Source organism: Pelodiscus sinensis, chromosome 23 (genome assembly GCF_052426305.1).
Source record: "Pelodiscus sinensis isolate ZL-2025 chromosome 23, ASM5242630v1, whole genome shotgun sequence".
Taxonomy (NCBI): Eukaryota; Metazoa; Chordata; order Testudines; family Trionychidae; genus Pelodiscus; species Pelodiscus sinensis.
The window spans coordinates 26,934,792-26,956,995 of record NC_143074.1 but is presented as its reverse complement, the minus strand read 5'-3'; the positions used below and the strand labels follow the sequence as shown (position 1 = coordinate 26,956,995).

Genomic DNA, 22,204 nt, shown 5'->3' with positions numbered 1-22,204 from the left:
CAGACGTTGGTGGAAAATTAGGGTATGGTGATCATTGTTGCTGTAGAGAACTGTTTGCATGCCCCCGACCAAGGCATCAAACCTGCTGTTTGTTATTTGATGTGGTCTGCATAGAATTGCCAACATTTCGACGTCATTGAGGTCTTTGCCGCGAGCGCTGGTGGTCAAAATTTCTTTGTTGTTGCTGCTGCAACTGCTGTCTAACATATGTGTAGTCATATCTTCGCTGGTATGGAGTGTATCGTCGCCTTCTAAACGGAGGGGTATACATACCCAATGTCCTAAGAGTTGTGCGGCAATGTTTTGAGGAGTGCAATACGATGTCGGTCTTCTCAGCAAACAGCTTTTCTCTCTCAAATGGCAAATCCTCAACCTTATTTTATAGTTCTTTGGGGACTCCCGCTGCCTGAAGGTAAGACGCCCTTCGCATGACCACTGCAGTGGCAGTAGATCTGGCTGCTGTATCTGCCACATCCATGGCTATCTAGAGGGCTGCGCAGTCACAACTAAGGAGTCGGGCTGGGGATGGGTGAAGAGGAATTCCATTCCCTTGAGGAGAAGGGGGGGAACAAGTATTTTCTATCAGCTTTCTTGTTGATTGGTGGTGCCAATGCCGGCGTGTGTCAAATTTTCTCAGCAACCTCTAGGATGGCCTCATTCAAGGGAATAGCCAGTCTTGATCTGTGCTGTAGTTGAAGATTTTTGAAAAGATGATGTTGCTTGTCTTTCACTTCCTCCAATGGTATTTCCTGGCTGACTGCGACATGTTTAAAAAGCTTCTGAAACTGTCGAAGGTCATCTGGTGGAGAGACGTCCCCAGGGATAACAGCTCCATCTGGGGAAGAAGAGTCAACAGGAGACACCTCTGGTGGGCGCTGCTCAAGATGGGTATATTCCAGTTCTGAGGGAAGTTGAGGAGGGGATGTAGTTCGCCCTGTTGGAGTAGGGGGAACCGGAATTGGCGAGCGCCTGGAGGACGCACAGACACAGCAAGATCACCTGTGAGACCTGGATCTTTAATGATGATGTCTCCTGTGGTCAGAGTATGACGGTAATCTTTTTGGAGAATACGAAGACCTATGACAGCTACTGGGGTAACATGGAGAACGCGGTGACGGCGGAGGAGGAGATGGTGCTGGCGAAAAACCTAGTGAACAGGAGCGTCTTCGGTGCAGGGGATTTGTCGGTGCCAGGGTCTCAGCGCCACCTGTGGATGGATGCAGTGCCACGCTCAGCGATGCTGCATGGTTGTTAGGCACCATAGCACCGACTGGTGCCAATGTCGTCGTTACCCTTTAAATCGGCTTCCGTATCTAATGACTGAAAGGTAGCCAATGTGACACCAATATTTAAAAAGGGCTCTAGAGGCGATCCTGGCAATTACAGACTGGTAAGTCTAAATTTTCAGAATGGAGAGGGGTAACTAGTGGTGTCCCCCAACAGTCACTCCTGGGACCAATCCTTTTCAACTTATTCATAAATGATCTGGAGAAAGGGGTAAGCAGTGAGGTGGTAAAGTTTGCGGATGATACCAAACTGTTTAGGATAGCCAAGACAGAAGCAGACTGTGAGGGACTCCAAAAAGATCTCACCAAACTGAGTGACTGGGCAACAAAATGGCAAATGAAATTTAATGTGGATAAGTGTCAAGTAATGCACATTGGAAAAAATAACCCCAACTATAGGTACAGTATGATGGGAGCTAATTTGGCTATGACAAATCAGGAAAGAGATCTTGGGAGTTATCGTGGACAGTTCTCTGAAAACTTCCACACAGTGTGTGGCGGCGGTCAAAAAGGCAAATAGGATGCTAGGAATTATTAAGAAAGGGATAGAAAATAAGACACAGAATATCTTACTGCCCCTGTATAAAACTATGGTACGCCCACAGCTTGAATACTGTGGTCTCCTCACCTCAAAAAAGATATTTTGGCCTTGGAAAGGGTTCAGAAAAGGGCAACTAAAATGATTAGGGGTTTGGAACGGGTCCCATATGAGGAGAGGTTAAAGCGACTGGGACTTTTCAGTTTAGAAAAGAGGAGACTGAGGGGGGATATGATAGAGGTCTATAAAATCATGAGTGGTGTGGAGAGGGCTGATAAAAAAAAGTTATTTATTAGTTCCCATAATAGAAGAACTAGAGGACACCAAATGAAATTAATGGGTAGCAGGTTTAAAACTAATAAAAGAAAGTTCTTCTTCACACAGCGTGTTGTCAACCTGTGGAACTCTTTGCCAGAGGAGGCTGTGAAGGCTAGGACTATAATAGAGTTTAAAGAGAAGCTGGATAAATTCATGGAGGTTAGGTCCATAAAAGGCTATTAGCCAGGGGATAAAATGGTGTCCTTGGCCTCTGTTTGTCAGAGGCTGGAGAGAGATGGCAGGAGACAAATCGCTTGATCACTGTCTTCGGTCCACCCTCTCTGGGGCACCTGGTGCTGGCCACTGTCGGCAGACAGGATACTGGGCTAGATGGACCTTTGGTCTGACCCAGTACGGACGTTCTTATGTTCTTATGCCAGAATGCCCCAAAGACAGACCTTAATACGCTATTTTTTCAGGGACCATTTGTGACAGAAGAAGAAAAACAACTCTCTGTTATGCTGACTGGTGAAGCAATTCTACACCTCCACTGAGTAGTTGTAGAAATCATTTTCTCAACGATGCAAAACTACCAAAGCTTCACTCTTTCCTGAGAGAGCTCATAACAAAACTTCCTCATATGTTCATTTGTTACTCCATGACGGTATTGCCAGTGAATATATATACTGCTGTGTCTTTGATACGACTGATAGTTCTTGAATGAAATTTTAAATTACTTGAAGCTCCAGGAAGCTGATATGAAGGGAAGCTTCTTGATTTCTCCACAATCTTCGAACTTCCAAAATTCCTAGTTGTGCTCCACAATCTCTTATAGAGGCATTGGCCATAACTGTCATGCTCAAAGGAGGATAGATGTAGGAAACATCTTCATGAATATTGATTCAATCCTTTCGCCCCTTGGGGAACTGCAAGATGAGTGGCTGTATTTGCACTAGGGTGCTCAATAATTGAAAAAGTGGACGATACATCAGCTCGAGCCAGACCTCAAGATGAGAACATATACTGCACTACATGAATAAATAGGCTATATGATCTAGCAAATCCAGTCTTGCCCAAATCACGAAGGGAAAGACCGTCAAAGAATTATATGAAATAGCTCTCTTGGCAGAACTGCACTGACACTCATAATCTGGCAGGGCCCCAACAAGCCTGAGTCTGTGTGTTGGTACTGAAGTTGAGTTTTGTTTTGTTTTATGGATCAAATCTAAACCATTGACATAATGCAGAGTGAATCAGACATGGATAATGAGCTGGTCTCTGATAGGACAACATATGTATTCCTTTTTGAGATGTGCAACTATTACAGCCATGAATTTAGTAAACACCTGAGAGGCCCCCCCCCCCCCCCCAAAAAAAAGGTCAGAAATGAGCATTATGTACTGATAATGCTGCCATGCCACTATAAATCTCAGAAACTTCCTGAGGCTAGGGAAAAGTCAACACATGAAATTTGGCATCTTGAAAAACAGCAGCAGCACACCACTTGTGATTCATAACAGTTACTTTAGCTAGTATCCTATCCTTCCTATGTGACATTTCATTTATTTCATATGTGCCCACTGAAGTTGAGAATAGGTCTCACTCAGAATTGCCTGTAAGCTGAGTGCTTGAATAGCCACCCAGAAGAAATTCAAATGCTGGCTAGCTGATCAGCAGTGTGCGCACAGCACCCACAGTCAGCAGCATGTGTTTCTACTGGTGGTTCACATCCATATATGCTTCAGTGCATATAACATTTATTCTGTACATGGATGGAAAAATTAAAGGGAACACTGGGCTAACATTTGAATTTTGGTATCAGGAAACAAATAAAATCTTTTCCCCTGCTACTGCAGAGACATTTCCTCTATGGCAGTGGTTCCCAACTTTTTCGAGCATATGGACCCCTTTTCAATCTATTAACATTTCATGTACCACCCCCCTTGGCCCGCGCTGCTTCCTTAACTCCCATCCCATGCCCATCCATCATCCATGGAAGATATGGTTAAAGTGCGGAATATCAGGATGATAGCCATGTACTTGGCTTTTCATCCTGTTCCCTGGATTCTAAAGGAGTGAGGGGAAAGTGCTTGCATTCTGTGCATACCTCATCTCTCTCACCTGGCTGGTGTGAGAGAGGCATGCATGGAATGCAAGCACTTTCCCCTCACTCCCTTGGTGTCCAGGGAACAGGAAGAAAAGCAAGCCACATTCTGGAGTGCGCAGCTGCTGCCCCCACTACCCTCCCGAAATACTGCCCTTGAAGGCACCTCTTGTCACAGCACACTGCGCTTGACCAGGCACAGAGCCCTGGGGGAGGAAAAGAAAAAGTAAGGATGGGCCTGATCCTTACTTTTAAGCTTTCCACGGATCCCCTGCAGTACCATGGCAGACAACCAGGGGTCCACGGACTACAGGTTGGGAACCACTGCTCTATGGACCCAAAACCCACAGATTCTGGACCTGCTAAAGGAACAGTAAGAAGCCCAGTAAGATGTGGAGCCCATCTTAAAGAAATTTCATCTAGACCACATTTTCCTAGCTGGCTTGCAAGAACATCATGTGAGCCTGTGTCAAAAAGCCTTTCTAAAAAATCAAGAAAGATAACATCTATAGCTTCCCCCCCATCCACTGGAATGCTTGACAGTCCTGGAATGTTGTCAAGAAATGAAAGAAGGTTGGTTTGGCATGGATTTGTCAAGAGGAAATCATGCTGGCTATCATTTACTCACTCGATTATCCTTTTGGTGCTTACAAATACACTTGATAAAATTGGTTCAAATATGTTCCCAAGCATCAGAGTTAGGCTGACTAATCTCTAACTCCCTAGATCCTCTTTGTTCCCTTGTTAAGACATGGGAGGTAACTGTTCTGCTCTACTCAATGTCGATGAAATCTCAGCTGCAGAACTAGCTGCTTTGTTTTGGCACTGCAAGAAATATGGGAACAAACTGGAAAGAGTCCAGAGGAGAGCAATAAAAAATATAAATTTAGAAAACATGATTTATAAGAAAAGATTGAAAGAACTGGGAACATTTAGCCCAAAGAGAAAACAAAGGGGGGGGAGACACTAGCAGTAATCAGACTATGGATGTTAAATTTCAATTATTTAATTGAATAGTCAACAGAATTTCCATTGACTCTTCAATTAGTCAATAAGAACTTCCACGTTCCACTTTTGAAATGTACAAGAGCCCCAGTGATGGCTGTTGTGCATTTCGAAGTTGGAACATGGTATGGAGCCCAGGGCTAGTGGGGAAGGACTTAGTTCGAGTTAACGTTTGGCTGCCGCGTGTAGCCGCGGTTAGTTAGTTCGGACTAAGGGGATTTAAAAATGGCGCCCAGACGGGAAGATGCAAATAAATCCCAGTATATTTAAATCCCGGGCTTCATTTGCAACTTCGAATGCCTACGTTAGCCTCTCTAGTTCGAACTAGGGGGCTAGTGTAGACATACCCTCAGGGACCTTTGTGATCAAACCTGTTACCCAGCGCGCTGACCATACCACTGATCTCATGTACCTGCCTGCTGTGGTGCTCCTCCACCATGTCCTGCATGGCCAGAAGCTCTGGTCTCCCTCAGAAAAAGCACAGCATTGAGGTAACAGCCCTCCCCCCTGCCAATCAGAACAACAAAGACACTGAACCAGCTCAGCTCTGGGAGGGTTCAATTACAGGGACTTGTCAGCATCCAGGAGCACAGCCCTCAAAAGGGACCAAAACCCCAAATAAATCCATCTTACTTAGTATAAAAGTTTTACACCGAGAAAGCTCATAATTTTGCTCTCTTAATAAATGAAAGAGATACATAACTGTGGCTCCCTTTCCTTCCCGCCCCAGTAAGAATCATCTACATTGGGTCTGATAATACACGAAAGTGTTTTTATTATGTATAAAAAATTGAATTTAAGTAATTGCAAGTGAAATCAAACAGATCAAAGCAAGTTACTAATAAAAAAATACATCAGGAGAAATTGTTTCAAATTATACTTCTCAGCCTAGTTCTTATTTCAGATAAAATCCTTCAAGACAGAGCTGATCTTTCTCTGGACTGGGTCTAGCAGCTTCTCCCTTCATTAGAGTGCTTTGTTTTCAGGTCTCTTCGTGTGTTACCTCTTAGAGCGGTGTTATATCATTTGGAGTTCCACAGTTTAGAAAGAAGTTAACGGAAACATAGAGAGCTTGAGCAGCTACAAGTGTCCATTTATTTCATAACACAGAACTAACTAGAACCAGCCCAAACCGTCTGGGCTAGCCCCTAATGACTTAACTCTGTTACTATAAACAACAACAAGAGCTATATCAGGGGTCTCAACTTTGGAAGCCCTGGGGACCACAACAATACTCACAGCACATGCCAAGGGCCGCAACTTAAATGTGATTGCATATACATGCAAATATATATGCAAATAGCTTCTGTCACGCTGACGGGCATGAATACTAAGATTAAGCCTTAAGCGGCAGCATCGGACCCAAACAGGACCACTGTGAGCCAGTCAGCACCTCTCAGACTCTGCACATAAGGCTCAGTGGCCAGCATTTCCCAAAATGCCCCGGCACTCCTGGTACCTCCTCCTTGGGGGCTAGAAATGCCGACACCCTATACCAATCTGCTCCAGCCAGCTCATCCACTTGTGTCTTTCAATGCTCACCCCCTGCCTGGGAGATGCCTTGCCATTGTGGAGCGTGTTCCCAGTGGAGGCCATGTTCAAAGGATCCCACCCATGGGGCACATGTTTAGCCCCACATCAACCCAAACCGCATCGCGGGTGACAAACAAACAGGCCCTGATCAGGTGTTGAGTAGCCCTGATCTATATCTACAACAATCCAATACACAACATATTCCTCACCCTTTACTAAGAATGTCCCTTTAATAAAACAAACACACAACTATAGACTGCCTCAAGTTCCCAGCTAATCCTGGGGATTATTTGCCCCATCTGTGGGTTAACCTTAAAAGTCCAGCCATTGAGGAGGCCTTCTTTCTCTAGGAAGATTATGGCATAACCTGGCAATAACTGATCCACATGCCGCCGCCAGATTAGATCCTCTGCAGTCCTGACAGTATAGGAAACAGGCCCTGTTTGAGCAGTACTAGTGGCAGGGAACCATTTAGCTCCAGGAGCACAGTTCTGAGCCAAAACCGGCTCCTCAGGACTAAAGGTTCAGTCTTTTGCTCTGGGTGCACGCCTGATGACTTGACCTTGCTGTTGATGTGGCACAATTTGTCACGGTTCAGAAGGTTTTAGCAGATTAAAGCAATTGCACAACTTATGTCCCACCAATAGAAAAGCCAGGACATTTTGGTTGTAGCATGAGATGTGTTTCTGTAGGATAGTAAAAAGGTGTCCAGATGCTTTTGAATGTCCTCTAGCTGATTTCAGAGCTTGTTTCATTGTCTGCACAAACCTTTCAACCAATCCATTGGTGGATGGGTAATACAGTGCTGAAGTGATGTGATGAATCCCACTTGCTTTCATAAAATTTCCAAACTCCTGAGAGACAAACTGTGGACCGTTGTTGCTCACAAGTTTTTCTGGCAGACCAAAGTGACAAAAGATTCCCTGTAGTTTTTGAATAGTACTCTCAGCAGTAGTGGAAGGCATTATAGAGACTTCAGGCTTTTTGGAATGGGTATCTACCATCACCAAGAACATGCTACCTTCAAATGGGCCTGCAAAATCAACATGAATATGTTTCCACAGTTTTTCAGGCCAGTCCCATGGTAGAGAGGTGCCATCTGAGGTGCATTCCTTACATCCTGGCATGAAATACAAGCTCTTGCCTTCTGTTCAATGGCACCGTCCAAGCCAGGCCACCAAAAATAGCTTCATGCAATTTCTTTCATGCACACCATTTCACAGTGAACTGAATGCAGCTTTTCTAACATCTGTTGTCTCAGTATCTTTGGAATCATGACACGCATTCCCCACAACAAGCACCCAGAATAGATCGATAACTCCATCAATAACTGGACAGGTAGGGAGCAAGGTTGGGTGAGACCTGAGTGTTCCATAGAGATGTTCCATGTATCACTAGGTCCATAACTTGGGACAGTACTGGGATAACACAAGTTGCTCTCTTAACTTGCACAGCAGTGATAGGCATATTCTCTACCTGTTTGAAGTAGATTTCCTTCCGGCCACTAGAGGCAGCCTAGAGAGACCATCTGCATTGTCATGCAGAGTGGATTTCCGATATCTGATCTCATGTATGTGTCCCCAAAGACACAATGCCCATCATTGCATACAACTAGTGGCCAATGATGGAATGTCTGTGTGTGGACCAAAAATTGCCATCAGAGGTCGATGGTCAGTGAGAAGTGTAAACTTCCATCCAAACAGGTACTGGTGAAATTTCCGAAGGGTAAGTGACAGTAACAATAAAGCCCTTTATGCATCACAATAGTCAACAGCTCTTGGGACTTCTCACTGAAGTGCATCTATAAATATGCTTGACTCAGAACAATCTTGCTGAACTTTTGTCCCCCAGCCAGGCCCGCAAAGAGGCCATCAATGCATGGAAGAAGGAGGGTATTGCTCTACACACCACACTGGGTTAATGGTGACCTTAAAATCTCCACAAATCCGAATGGAACCATCTTTCTTCAATAATGGAACAGAAACTGAAGTTGCCCATGGGCTGTAGGTAACTGGTATTAGGACCCCATTTTTGATTAGGCCAGCCATGGCCAACCCATGACTCACGAGCCTCATGAGGCTCTTTCCCCCCACAGGGTGCGGCTGGCGACTCCTCCTCCCCCCACCCCACATGGCTCAAAAAGCCACCCCCACACCCCTAAAAACAGACCTCTCCTCCTGGCTCCCTGTGCTAACTGGGGCAGGGGAGCCATCTGGCATGACCATTAAAGATGGCGTCGGCCGGCAGGAGCCTGATGTGGCAAAAAAGCCTCTACACACTTAAAGGGGCAATCCTTTTTTTGTTGTTGTTGTTTGTTCGACAACTTTGCCCTGACTCTTCATGCTGGATCCACTAATATCTTGGCTCTTTGCCCAGAATGGGCTGGCCACCCTGACCTAGGTGTTCCAGATCCGCTTCAACTTTTGGCTTGCTGGCATATGGTACAGTTCTGGCCTTCAGAAATTTTTGCTGGCTGCCAGGTTTAATGTTCAGTTTCATGGTAATTCCTCTCATACTTCCCAATCCTCCCCAAAAACAGCAGCATGTTTCTTTAATGTATTGGTCAGACCTATTTCTTCTTTAGTCATCTGGTGCACTTCTGCCCAGTTCAACTAGATCTTCCTAAGGCACGATCTACCCATTAAGGCTGGGTAATGGTCTTATACTACGAACAGTATGGTTTGGGGCGGGGTGGCAAGCAAAGAGTCCAGCGGCCCAAGCCTCAGTTCGGGGCAGAGCAGCAAACAGAGTCCCAAAAGCCAACTCCTTGCTTGGGGCAGGGCAGCAGGTAAATAAGCAGTTCAAAAGTCAGGCCCTTGCTCATGGCATGGCAGCAAAACAGACAGTTCAAGTCTGGGTAGGTGCACCCAGCTAGGTCCCCTTGCTCGGGCGGGAGTCCAGCAGGTACAGACTGCTATTAAGTAGCAGCCAAGGGGGGAGACTGCCACTCATGGGTAAAGTGACATGGGGGGGGGACACAGGCCAACCCACTCCACCGTGTCCCAGCCGAGGGCCCTAATAGCAGCAGAACCATCTGCTGCTGGGTCAGTGGGGATCCACACCAAAACACATGACTCTGGTTCTAGCTCAGCCACACAGTGGTCGATCACCCCTGGGCTTCTCCCCCTTGGGTGATATCTGAATCTGGTGCAGGTCTTCTGGGCTTTTTAGGTTTGGAACCCCCAGCCATGCAAGCAGTCCCTCCAGGTCGCCATCTAGTAGGGGCCCCGGTAGCTCAGGCCAGTTTTCCGCCTCTCCTGGGTCCAACTCTCTCTCTCTGGGTGCGCAAGGGAGGCTTTTGGCTCTTTCCATCACAGGCCTCCCACTGGCCTCTCTAGCTGGCCTTTTATATCTCTGGCCCTGCCTCCTAGCTTCTGGTCAGGTGGGTTGTCAAGGCCAGGTGCTGCCCACCAAGGCTCTGAGAGGGGTGCCTCCCCCCTGGGATCAGTGGACAGCCACTCCACCTCACTACACAACTGGTGGGAAGGCCATTTCAAAGGCCACCTGAAGATGATATTGATTGCTTCCCCTTAAATAGAATTTCCCCAAAACAGGAATCTTTTTGTTTAACCCTCCCTATCTCCACAGAAAAAATATCAGATTAAAGATGGATATCAAGAAACATTAGTAAGGGCACTAGAACAAAGTAACACAATAAGATAGAAAGTATGGTATGGACCCACTCTGGGTTAACTAGGAGATCTCCAATGACCTGAGACTCAGAAAAGAATCATACAAGTAGAAGAAACTAGGTCAAGTTACAAATGTTGATTATTTAAAATAATATATATGTATGGACAAAATTAGAAAGGCCAAGGAACAAAATGAAACTAAACTAGCTAGGGACCAGGGTAACAAGCAAAGATTTTGCAGTTACATGAGAAGCAAGAGGAAAACCAAGGAAGAATAGGGTAGGCCATTACACGAAGAGGAGGGAAAGACAACAGAAAATGCAGCAAAGCCAAAAGCATTATATGTCTTTCTTATTTCAATTTTCACCAAGAAAATTAGCAGTAATTGGATGACCAACAATAAACAAAGCAATATAGGGTGGGATCTGAGGCTAAATTAGGGAAAGAACAAATTAAGAATTACTTAAGGTATGTCTGTACTGCAATTAAAAACCTGTGGCGGGCCTATGCCAGCTAAATCAGGTTCACAGGGCCTGAACTAAGGGGCTGTTTAATTGCATTGTAATTGTTTGGGCTCAGGTTCTCTTCAGCCCAAGCGCCTACCTAGTAATTAAACAGCTCCACAGCTCAAGCCTGAGTTAGCTGGGACAGAGCAGCCATGGGTGCCTAATAGCACTGTAGACACACCTTTACGCAAGTTAGACATCTTTGAGCCACCACGCCTGATGTAATACATCCTAGAATATCCAAGGAACTGGCTGAAGAGATTTCTGAACTATTAGCAATTATCTCTGAAAACTCATGGAGGATGGGAGAGATCCCAGAAGATTGGAAAACAGTAACTATTTATAAAAAGGGATAATAAGGGCAACCCAGTGAATTATAAACTAGTATTCAGAAAGATAATTCCAATTAGTAAGTACCTAGAAAATAATAATGTGATAAGTAACATTCAACGTGAATTTGTCAAGAACAAATCATATAAAACTAACCTAATACCCTTCTGTGGCAGGATAACATCTCATAGATGGGGAAAGCAGTGGATGTAATATATCTTGAATTTAGTGAGGCTTTTGATAACATCTCACATGACTTCATAAGCAAACTAGGAAAATATAGACTAGATGAATCTATTATAAAGTGGATGAAGATCAATGGTTCACAGACAAGTTGGAAAGACATATCAAATAGGGTCCGATAGGGATTTGTCCTTGGTCTAATTTCATTCAAGAACTTCATAAATTGCTTGGATAACGGCAGAGATAGTACAAGGGGTTGTAAGCATTTTTAACTACAGGAGAGTGGGGAACCTCTGACCCACAGGCCAGATCTGGCCAGCTGCTTCATTTCATCAGGCCCATGACAAAACTCTGCAGCATGAGCCAGAAGCCTTGAACCTCAATATCCTACATGGCTGAAGCCACAAGTATTAGGTTGCTGGCATGTCTGAGACCCCTAGGTAGAGCACACTCCCAAACCCTGAACCCCTGATTTCTGCCCCCACCCCAGAGTTCAGGGGAAACCCTGCAGCCAGGGAGGGGAGCTGGTAGGCAGTGCACAAAAGCCAGCTCCCAGCGTGCAGTGACTCCTAGCTGCCAGTTGTGCTACTGGGGAACCAGCTGCCACCCTGCATTGCAGGCTACGCAGCGTAAAGCTTATCTGTGCTGCAGGGTATGCATGGGGAAATGTTGATTTACTTAACACTTACTGCAGAGCCCATAGTGCAGACAGTTCCCCAGGAGGAAGACTGGCAACTGGGAGTCGGTGCATACAGGGAGCCATCTTATAGTACAGACAGACACACATTTCTAAAATATATAGTAAGATTAAGAATTTAAAATGGAAATTGACAAGAGATTGAACCTCCCTGATTCAGACTTCCTAATCAATGAGCCAATGGGTACTCTAGGGCTGAAGAACTCACTGCAAAAACAAAAACAAAAAAAACCCACCACAGGACTGGAGCCAGGAGTGTTGCAGGATCAGAGTGAAGCCTGGCTGAACAGGGGATTGGAGGCCCAGTGCCCGAAGGATTGGCAGCAGATCCCCAGCGGGCCAGCAAAGAGGAGGAAAGGGGAGCCCTAGCATCCCAGGAACTAACAGTGGAGCTCTGGCACACCTTGGGAGGGAAAAGGGCCAGTGCTGATCGCCCCTGGTGTGGCAAATTCCCTGGCTCAGGACTAGTGAGATTCAACCTGCATAAGCAAAACTGAAACCAAATTAATACTTACATTACACAAGGGAAGGAAATACAAGTAAACTAACATCATAAAACAGTGAAAAGTAAACTGGATTGTTAGAGCTCCTCAGTGTTCATAATCTACCAAAAATAAATTTATCACAAATAAAACATATTTGTTTACAAAACATAACTCAGATGATGGTATCCTATTAAATTGTTATTCAAACTGATATCATCATGAAAGCACAAACTTTGGAAACAAAAGGAAAAAAAATGTGTATATATATATATATATATATATATATATATATATATATATATATATATATATACACACATATATATCATTCCTTTTCACATATTTTTGTTATCCTTTTTCACACACCAAGAAAAACTCTCAGGCCCAGCATCAATGTTTAGTATGAAAAAAGCCCAGTTTTGATTAATAAATATCTTCTGGAAAGATACAAATAAAGATTGTTATCTTCAACTGTAATCTCTTTGGGACAAAGAATAGGTATTTCTATAGGCTAGTAAACAACTGCATTAATAAAAATAATTTTAATAAGGCAACTGTCTTAATTTGTTCCATTTCATTGATTTCAGTTCTACAATAACTACATGCAAAAGGCACACTTGGGTTCTTCAATTACATAGTTCAACTGTAATCCTTTTCATTATATGCCAAAACATTAATAATCCATATTCTCTGAAGCCAAAAAGAGACACATATTTATAAAATGCAATTAGAATAGATCTAACAAACAAGGTCCTAAACTGCATTTGTAGAATGTCACCCCAAACAAGGTGTGATCAGTTTCCCAAACGATCTCACAAAGCATCCTCTGCTACAGCTATTTAAATGCCTTCCACCTAAGCCTCTCCATCTTCTGTTCAGCAAGGATGCAGTTTACAAGGGCAGCCCTCCTTGTACATGTCTTTTTGCAAATGTACATAATTAAATCCTACAACCCAAAAAGCATCTTCACTTCATCACATCCTCATCTTGAAACTGTCAAAAGGAGGAAATTCTAACCTTAGTTTATGAAACAGCAGTGAAGAGAATAAACAAGTCCTACTTAATTGTCCATTCTCTCTCAGGCATTTATCACTGCAGGATACAGACACCAACTATCAATATATTGCAAATCTCTCCAAATCAAATTTTCATTCCTACATCATCTATTTTCTTCCTAATACACTGAAGCAATGAAATGCAAACAATTCCTTTCTGTTTAGCCAAAAACCTTAAAATAGTGTAAGGATGGTTACAGACTTCTTAAAGGGCAGGGAAAACGTACAGATTTCAAGTTTATTAATACTACCACAACAGACAAGTAAACAGCTATAAAAGTCTTTGATCCCCTATCCTATGAAGGACCTTCTCACTGAAGGAGAAGATTAATGCCTCTTAGACATAACACAATTTATTCCACACATGGATGGAAAAAATGAGAGGGAACACAGATTATCGTCTCACCATCCTCAAGAAGCAGGCTTGTATCTGTGTATGAGTGTGCGCGCATGAAGGGTGTGAACACACCCCTCCATGGTCCTCCAGTAAGTGAGAGACGGGGCAGTGCGTTGCCCCAGCCTCCTTCTCCTGTGCTCCAGGCAGCCAAAGGAAGGCAGAAGCAGTGTGTTGCCCCTGAGGATGTTAAAATGTGATTATCTGGCTAATCGTATAGTCGATACAATTTGTACCGACCATACAATTAGTCGGTAAGAGCTGCTGTGCAGAGCTGCAGTGGGGATAGTTCCAGGAGCCAACTCCAGCCGGGAATGAGCAGTCCTGGCTTATGCCATCTCCGGAGCCACCCATGCTGCAGCTCTGCATTTTAAATGTAGTAAGAGCCGCTGGGCTCTTAATTGTATTTAAAATGCAGAGGCACAGCAATCAGCGCTAGCTGACTCCAGCAGCCCCTGTTCATGGTTGCCAGGCCTGGCTGCAGGCAGAGGCTGCTCAGGCAACAGCTCCCTGTTCATGGCCAGCCCTGTCTGATGTGAACAGGGACTGGTGCCAGAGCAGCCTCTGTTTGTGGTGGCCAGGTCTGACCATGGACAGGGGCTGCTTGGTATCAACAGCCCCTGTCCACAGGGGTAGGAGTGGACCCAGCTCCCTGCTGGGACCCCTGCGGACAGGGGCTGCTTCAAAGCAGCATCCCCTATCCCTCCTCCCACTACCTCTGATAAAGGCAGCGGGGGGGAGGGGGCGGGGAGCAGCACTCCTGAGATGGTGCTGGGGGGAACTGACTTAAGCTGGCTCCTCCCAGCACTGGCTCCTGTCTCCCCACCTTGCTGCCTCTCATAAGGCAGCAAAAGGGGGGGGGGGAGAGAACAGGATGCCATAGAGAGCACGGGCGAGCAGGGACTGCTTGAGTCCCCATTTGCCCTCTGTTCCCTAGGTATTTCTTCTTTTGAAATGTACAAAAGCCCCGGAGGGCTCTCGTACATTTCAAAAGCAGAAGCACCAGCAGTCCCTGCTCAGCCATTTCCCCACAGTGCCTCTGCCTCCCCTGCCCCCTGTGGAGACCGGCTTTAGCCGGTTTCCCCCCAGCACTGGCTCCTGTCCCCCACCTCGCTGCCTCTCTCTGATACAGGCAGCAAGGGTAGGGGGAGCAAATAGTCGAGTTGCTATTAGCTTATCAGATAGTCAACTAGTCACTAACATCCCTAGTTGCCCCAGCCTCCCTCCCTCCCTCATGCTCTGGCTGGGGCTGATTCTCCCCCTCTCCTCCCCAGAAGCAAAGCCAGGGGTGGGGCTGGGCAGCAATGAGGGGCTGCCCCCAGCCCCTCCCACAGCTCACACCCCTGCACAGCAATTCCTGCATATGGGCAAGGGATGTAACTCCTGGATTTCTTCAAGGGGGTTCCCAAGATCTAATTAGTTCTGCAGGAATTGGAAAGCAGGAAGTTGGGACCCAGTCTGACATACCACAAACACATATCACAAAACTAGATATGTGTCACATAGATAGGTGAATCAAGGCTCTACAAGGGGCAAGGCTGTGGTTTCACCTGTATCCGGTGTATGTCCTAGAGATAGGTGGTCCTGGGGATGCCAGGCGCCAATGGCAGAAATGGGCAAGAGTTCTGGGTCCTTCCACGCCCAGAGAAAGAGGGAAACAACAATCATGAGGGCACTGGGCATCTCAGTAGTAGGGCAGAGAAGAGGATTCCTAGGGTCCCATCTAAACTGTGTGTGAGAGTGAGACATGCAGAGATGAAATATGTAGGAGGACTGCAAAGTTTCAGCTGTTCCAGGTAGATGTAACAGAGATGGGAAGGATCTTGTGGATGGGAGGGCCAAGGTTCTGGGTCTCACCTGACCTTAGAACACGGGAGAGGAAGTAACAGAAATGGGGGTATCTTAAAGATAGGCCTTACATGTTGCATACTCAAAAGAAATTGTGGATGAAGTTCCGTGACACCTGTTCTGGAGTGAGGAGGTATCCCAAGATATCACCTATCCTGGTGTGTGTTTCAGGGATACCCCAGCATATTTGTGACAGCTAGGTGGAAAACATATGCCAGGCTCTCAGCTGTCTCAAAAGTGACTGGCAGGAGCTCTCAGGAACATGGGTGAGAGGGGCAGTCCTGGGTGTCACTTGTTTCAGGAGAGCAGGGGTGACTGGGACAGAGATAATCCGTACCTAAGGTCTCTCTCGTTCTGAGTGTGTGTAGCAGGTAGTTTGGGGGAGCAGGAACAGTTCAGAGTCTCACCTGTCCTGAGTGTGCACAGCTTTAAGGAGTGGAAAGGTGCTCCAGGAATATCCTCACATAGGGGAGTATAGACAAAGGAAAGCATTTCAGGGCCTCACTTCTCCTGAGAAGAACGAGTGACAGAGAGGGAATTCTGATCTCACCAGTCTCTGGAGAGGGAGTTTGCAACACAGATGTGGAGGTGTCATTGAGACTCATCAAGTGGGAGGGCTGGGGGCAGGTAACAGGAATGAAAAGGTGTCAGGAATGGGATGTGAGGGGGTGTCTAAGGGTGTATGACGTGGGGTCTTGAGAATAGAGAGGATGAGAGGCATCCCAGGGATGTCTGGCGAGGGGTCTTGGTCAATGGGCAAGAGGGGTCCAGAGGTAGGTAACAAGGAGGATGGGAGCAGATGGCCCCAGGGATGAGTAGCAAATCACAGGAGTAGGGGGTAGGAGGTGTCATGGTGTGAGGGAAGGGTCTCGGTGGGGAGGGGGTGTCAGGGTGTGGAGGGGTTTTGGCAGGGGGTAGGGACCTGTGGGAGAGAGGTCTCAGCCAGGTGAACTCAGGGAGGGTCTCGGAAGGAGGTGTCAGGGTATGGGGGAGGGGTCTCGGTGGTGAGGTCAGTGGGGGCGGGGCAGTAGGTGCACTATGGGGGAGGGTCTCGGAGGGGTGTCAGAGTGTGGGGGAGGGGTCTCGGTGGTGAGGTCAGTGGGGGCGGGGCAGTAGGTGCACTATGGGGGAGGGTCTCGGAGGGGTGTCAGAGTGTGGGGGAGCAGGGCAATATGGGGGAGAGAGTGTCAGGGTGCATGGGGAGGGGTCTCGGTGGGGGCGGGGCGCTGTGGGGGAGGGGGTGTCAGGGTGTGGGGAGGAGTCTCGGTGGGGGCGGGGCGCTGTGGGGAGGGGGTGTCAGGGTGTGGGGGAGGGGTCTCGGTGGGGGCGGGGCGCTGTGGGGAGGGGGTTTCAGGGTGTGGGGAGGAGTCTCGGTGGGGGCGGGGCGCTGTGGGGAGGGGGTGTCAGGGTGTGGGGGAGGGGTCTCGGTGGGGGCGGGGCGCTGTGGGGAGGGGGTCTCGGTGGGGGCGGGGCGCTGTGGGGAGGGGGTTTCAGGGTGTGGGGGAGGGGTCTCGGTGGGGGCGGGGCGCTGTGGGGAGGGGGTGTCAGGGTGTGGGGGAGGGGTCTCGGTGGGGGCGGGGCGCTGTGGGGAGGGGGTGTCAGGCTGTGGGGGAGGGGTCTCGGTGGGGGCGGGGCGCTGTGGGGAGGGGTCTCGGTGGGGGCGGGGCGCTGTGGGGAGGGGGTGTCAGGCTGTGGGGGAGGGGTCTCGGTGGGGGCGGGGCGCTGTGGGGAGGGGGTGTCAAGGTGTGGGGGAGGGGTCTCGGTGGGGGCGGGGCGCTGTGGGGAGGGGGTCTCGGTGGGGGCGGGGCGCTGTGGGGAGGGGGTGTCAGGCTGTGGGGGAGGGGTCTCGGTGGGGGCGGGGCGCTGTGGGGAGGGGGTGTCAGGGTGGGTGGGAGCAGGCCGCAGCGGGAGGGGGAGGGGCAGTCCCGGCGAGGGGCGGGGCGGGGCTCACCTGCCGGCGGGCTGGAGGGCGGGTCGCTCGCGCGCTGCTCCCTCAGGCCAGGCCGGATCCTTCCCGCGCGGCCGGCGGAGGGGCGGGGTCCTCGCACCGCTCCCAGCTTCCGCCGCGCGGCCCGAGCCCCGCCGCTTCTGCAGCCGCCTGCGAGGCGGACGAGAACGAGGCCGGGCCCAGCCGCCGGGAACGGGCTCAGTGACAGGCAGGTCTCCCAATCCTCGTTCCCGCCCCCAGAACTCACCAATCAGCGTTGCGTAGGGGCGGGAACATGCAAATAAGGCTCAATGCGCAGGAGTCGCAGCTGTCTGCTGTCCCAGCAGCGCGGGGCGGCTCCTGGGCTGGGGAAGGGCGAGAGGCGCTGCGGCCGCCGGGAACCGGCAGTGTAAGCTGGGGGGGCGGTGACAGGGCTCCGCTGGCGGTGACAGGGCTCCGCTGGCGGGGGGGGGGCGGTGACAGGGCTCCGCTGGCGGGGGGGGGGGGCGGTGACAGGGCTCCGCTGGCGGGGGGGGGGGCGGTGACTGGGGGGGGGGGGGCGGTGACAGGGCTCCGCTGGCGGGGGGGGGGGGGGCGGTGACAGGGCTCCGCTGGCGGGGGGGGGGGGGCGGTGACAGGGCTCCGCTGGCGGGGGGGGGGGGCGGTGACAGGGCTCCGCTGGCGGGGGGGGGGGGCGGTGACAGGGCTCCGCTGGCGGGGGGGGGGGCGGTGACAGGGCTCCGCTGGCGGGGGGGGGGGGGGGCGGTGACAGGGCTCCGCTGGCGGTGACAGGGCTCCGCTGGCGGGAGGGGGGGCGGTGACAGGGCTCCGCTGGCGCGGGGAGGGGGGGGGCGGATGGTCATTGCTCATTCAAAGTGGTGGAAATTGGGTAAATGTTGCATGTATTAATATCAGCAGAACTGACTGAAATGGGGCCTGCATGTTGTGCCGTCTTGCCTTAATCTTTGTATTCATGCCCATCAGTGTGAAAGAAGCTATTTACATGTATATGGACCCTCACTTAAGTTGTGACCCTCGGCACATGCTGTGAGTATCACTGTGGCCCCTGGGGCTTCCGCAGTTCAGTAGCCCTGCGCTAGCGCATTCCTAACAGCGAGTTAAACCAGCGGCTCCCCGCTTCCAGGCCACAGCATTTCTGGGAGCCAGGGTTGGGGCACACCGCTCCTGCTTGTCCTACCCCGCCTCTCAGCCAACCAGCTCCAGGCATGGGTGGGGTCTTCTCCCAGCCACAGAAGAGCCCTTTGGGGCCCTCCCGTCATGCAGGGAAGCACTCTTCTGTGGCTGGAGGAGACCCTGCCCAGCTCTGGTTGGCTAAGAGGTGGAGAAGGACACGCCTCTCCCAACAGCTGCGGTGGTCAGGGAGATGCTGGGTGGTGTGCTGTAGCCCGGCCCCCAGAGCCACCGTGACAGACAGCAGTGCAGAGCTAGGTAAGGGGGGGCAGGGCTAGTGCTGAGGGGCTCTGTAGGCTCAGCTAATAGTGGGGGGTATAGGGGCAGGGCTGGCACTGGGGGGCTCTGGAAATGGGTCTAATGTTGGGGACTGGGAGGAGTCTGGGGAGGTTGGGTGCAGTGGGGCTCTGGAAACAGGAGGCTGGTCCTAGAGGGTCTGGTGGGGGGGACTGGCACTGGGGGGCTGTGAGGGTAGTAGGCTGGCATTGGGAGGTTAGGTGCAGGGGACTCTGGGGTCAGTGGCTGCCGTTGGGGGGGGTAGTGGAGGGGTGGGACGCTCTAGGGGTTACAGCTGGCACTGGGCTTTAGGGTAACATTTTATTTGTATATCTGCATATTCATTATTTACATCATGAATATGCAAATATGTTGCCAGTCTGACAAAAAGTTTGTGAATGGGTTTGCCTGGTATCAAAAAGGTTGGGAACCATTGCCCTGCAACTAACAGGCTTTCCTGGCCCTGGGTGAGTGCAACAGCCCAGGGAAGTGGGAAGCTTTCCCATATTTGTCTTCAGTTCCATGTTGGCGTCTCAGGATCACTAGTTACCAGACTGACTTTCCAGCAGTGTTGTACTCCGCGCCGTTTCCACAGCAGCCGTACAGTGCCCCAGAGTCGGTCATGTCGTTATCCGTGTCTGACTGTGCACAGTCTCTGGCTAATTACAGTGCAAATGGCTAAACCCCACACAATTTCTAATGTGATGTTTTCTTTTTTGCTCTGCAACTAGAAAAAAAAAAAGGCAGATAGCGTAGAGAAGGGATGGGCAGGTGGTGAACAGTCTGCAGCTACTGGTGTGTTACTTCTCACTTACAGAAAAATAAAAAGACTGTCTACCTATTATGATTGCAAAGAATACATCAAAAATGTAAGCTGCATGTAAGGAATGTAGGAGTGAGTCTTTGGAGGACCTCAGACAATAGCTCCAAGTTGTATGAACCATTCATTCATCTCAGGTGCCCACTGGTGCACATTTAAATGTCAACATTCATTATTTTATCACTTCAGAGAGCCAAGCCCAAAGGCATATTCAAGCTCCACAAGAGACAGACAAATTCAAGGAACCCAGGGGGTCAAAGAGCACCCCCACTCACTTTTTTGAAACCCTATACAGGTTTACTATGAGCCATATTTTATTTTAGTGATTCACTTTGGCCAATATTAACCTCACCCCACCCCTAATCTGACACTGGGTGCCAATAGATTCTGAAGTCTCCTCTCTGGGCTGAAGGCATAGGATACACAGCAAGATAAGGCAAATCCTCAGCTTGTAGCCATCTATGACTTTGATCCTGCAAACATCAACATGTTTAAGTATATGAGCAGGGCTCAACAAACTATGTAATCTACTCGCCTGTGGTGAGTAGATTACAACCCAGAAGAGCCGGACAGCGTGGCTAGCGAGTGGGGCTCGCCGCAGTTCGGCAAGCTGTGTATATGAGTAATTCCATTGTAATCAATGGGACTATACCAGTATTCCCTGTAATCTGAGCACTTGGGTGGCAGTCTAAGAGAGATCCAGGTGCTGCTCTGCTGATTAGCAGAGTGCCCATGTATTTCTACTGGTGGAGGACATCAACACATGCCTCTGCACATAAAATTTATTCCACTAGACAAAAAATGGAATGTTGGACTAGGCCTTTTTTTAAAGCTAAGCACATATGAAAGTGTCTGTAAGATTGGGGCTTCTATCCACAACTCAATTTTTTAATCTATATTGTTTTACTGTCTTTCTAGATCATAGTTTATATTTTGAACTCTAATTCAGTTCACATGTTGAAGGACTATTTATTACCTTTTCAGTCAAATTGAATTTACCACTTTAACATATATACTTACTTCACCAGTGTCTTTCAGCAGGACTTCTTGAGTCCTTCGAGTGCCAGACTTCAGCTCCTTTGATTCCGCTCTGGGACATATTTGCCAAGCCTTCTGGACTGAGCGATTTACATAGTTGAGGTTCCCTCAATGCAGTTTCTACTGCATCAATACACAATCTTGTTACTAAATCCAGCCAGAAGCTAGAGGAGATGCCACTGATTAGTTTGTTTTAGTGTTTGACAACCAGATATATTCGTGACACTGATGCTTCCAATCCTTCTCCTCCCTTCAGCTGGACCAGAATTTTCCCCATAAGGACCAGTTTAGTCGCAGCATCTGTATATGCATTATGAAACAGAGGTTTGACTCTAGAGGTGATTGTGGAGCTTTCCTTCAGGTTTAGAGTATTCAGGGCAAAGGCTAGGCATGGTGAGCTTTGCCCAGCCTAATTTGAGTAATATACTAACACCTTTACCTGCTGCTGTAAATTGGCTCTGATAACATATCTGCAGGACCTGTCAGCTTCTCTTAAGAAGTCTATAAATATATAGTTTCAGGGGGTAGCCGAGTTAGTCTATAAAGTGCTACCAGACCATTTGTTGTTTAAGTTTATAAATATATAGTTCTTCCAAAGTGGCTTGCACAAATTGCTGCTGCTTATCCATTTAGAGAACAGAAACAATATTATTTATCTGACATGTCAAATTGAGCACCACGACTTTTAAATTAGCAGGAATAAAAGTATCTGAGAAAATTGAAATATTTGTGAACATGCAACATAAAAAATCAAAGTACATCATCTTCTCTCTTACAGTAGTATAGATGAAGCAAAATGCAGGACAATGTAGCACTTTAAAGACTAACAAGATGGTTTATTAGATGATGAGCTTTCGTGGGCCAGACCCACTTCCTCAGATCTGAGGAAGTGGGTCTGGCCCACGAAAGCTCATCATCTAATAAACCATCTTGTTAGTCTTTAAAGTGCTACATTGTCCTGCATTTTGCTTCAACTACCCCAGACTAACACGGCTACATTTCTAGTAGTATAGATGTATGCTGAAATACCCCAGCTGGCCTCTGTCAGCTAACTCAGGCTCACAAAGCTCTGTCCCAAGGCATGGGGATGGAGTTAGG

General features: G+C 48.4%; 1 protein-coding gene across 9 annotated transcripts in view; it reads right to left on the bottom strand.

Annotated features, from left to right (window-relative positions):
- RALGPS1 (Ral GEF with PH domain and SH3 binding motif 1) overlaps positions 1-18,030 on the bottom strand; it is a 412,834-nt gene extending 394,804 nt beyond the window's left edge. For 2 of the 9 annotated variants that reach the window (XM_075905761.2, XM_075905762.2), the window contains exon 1: positions 17,806-18,028. The gene's annotated coding sequence lies outside the window, so the exon portion shown is untranslated. Of the gene's footprint in view, positions 1-16,261; positions 16,365-17,805 lie in introns of all 9 variants that reach the window. The other 7 variants (XM_075905756.2, XM_075905757.2, XM_075905758.2 and 4 more) reach the window with 6 other exon arrangements.
- Positions 18,031-22,204: the final 4,174 nt, after the last annotated feature.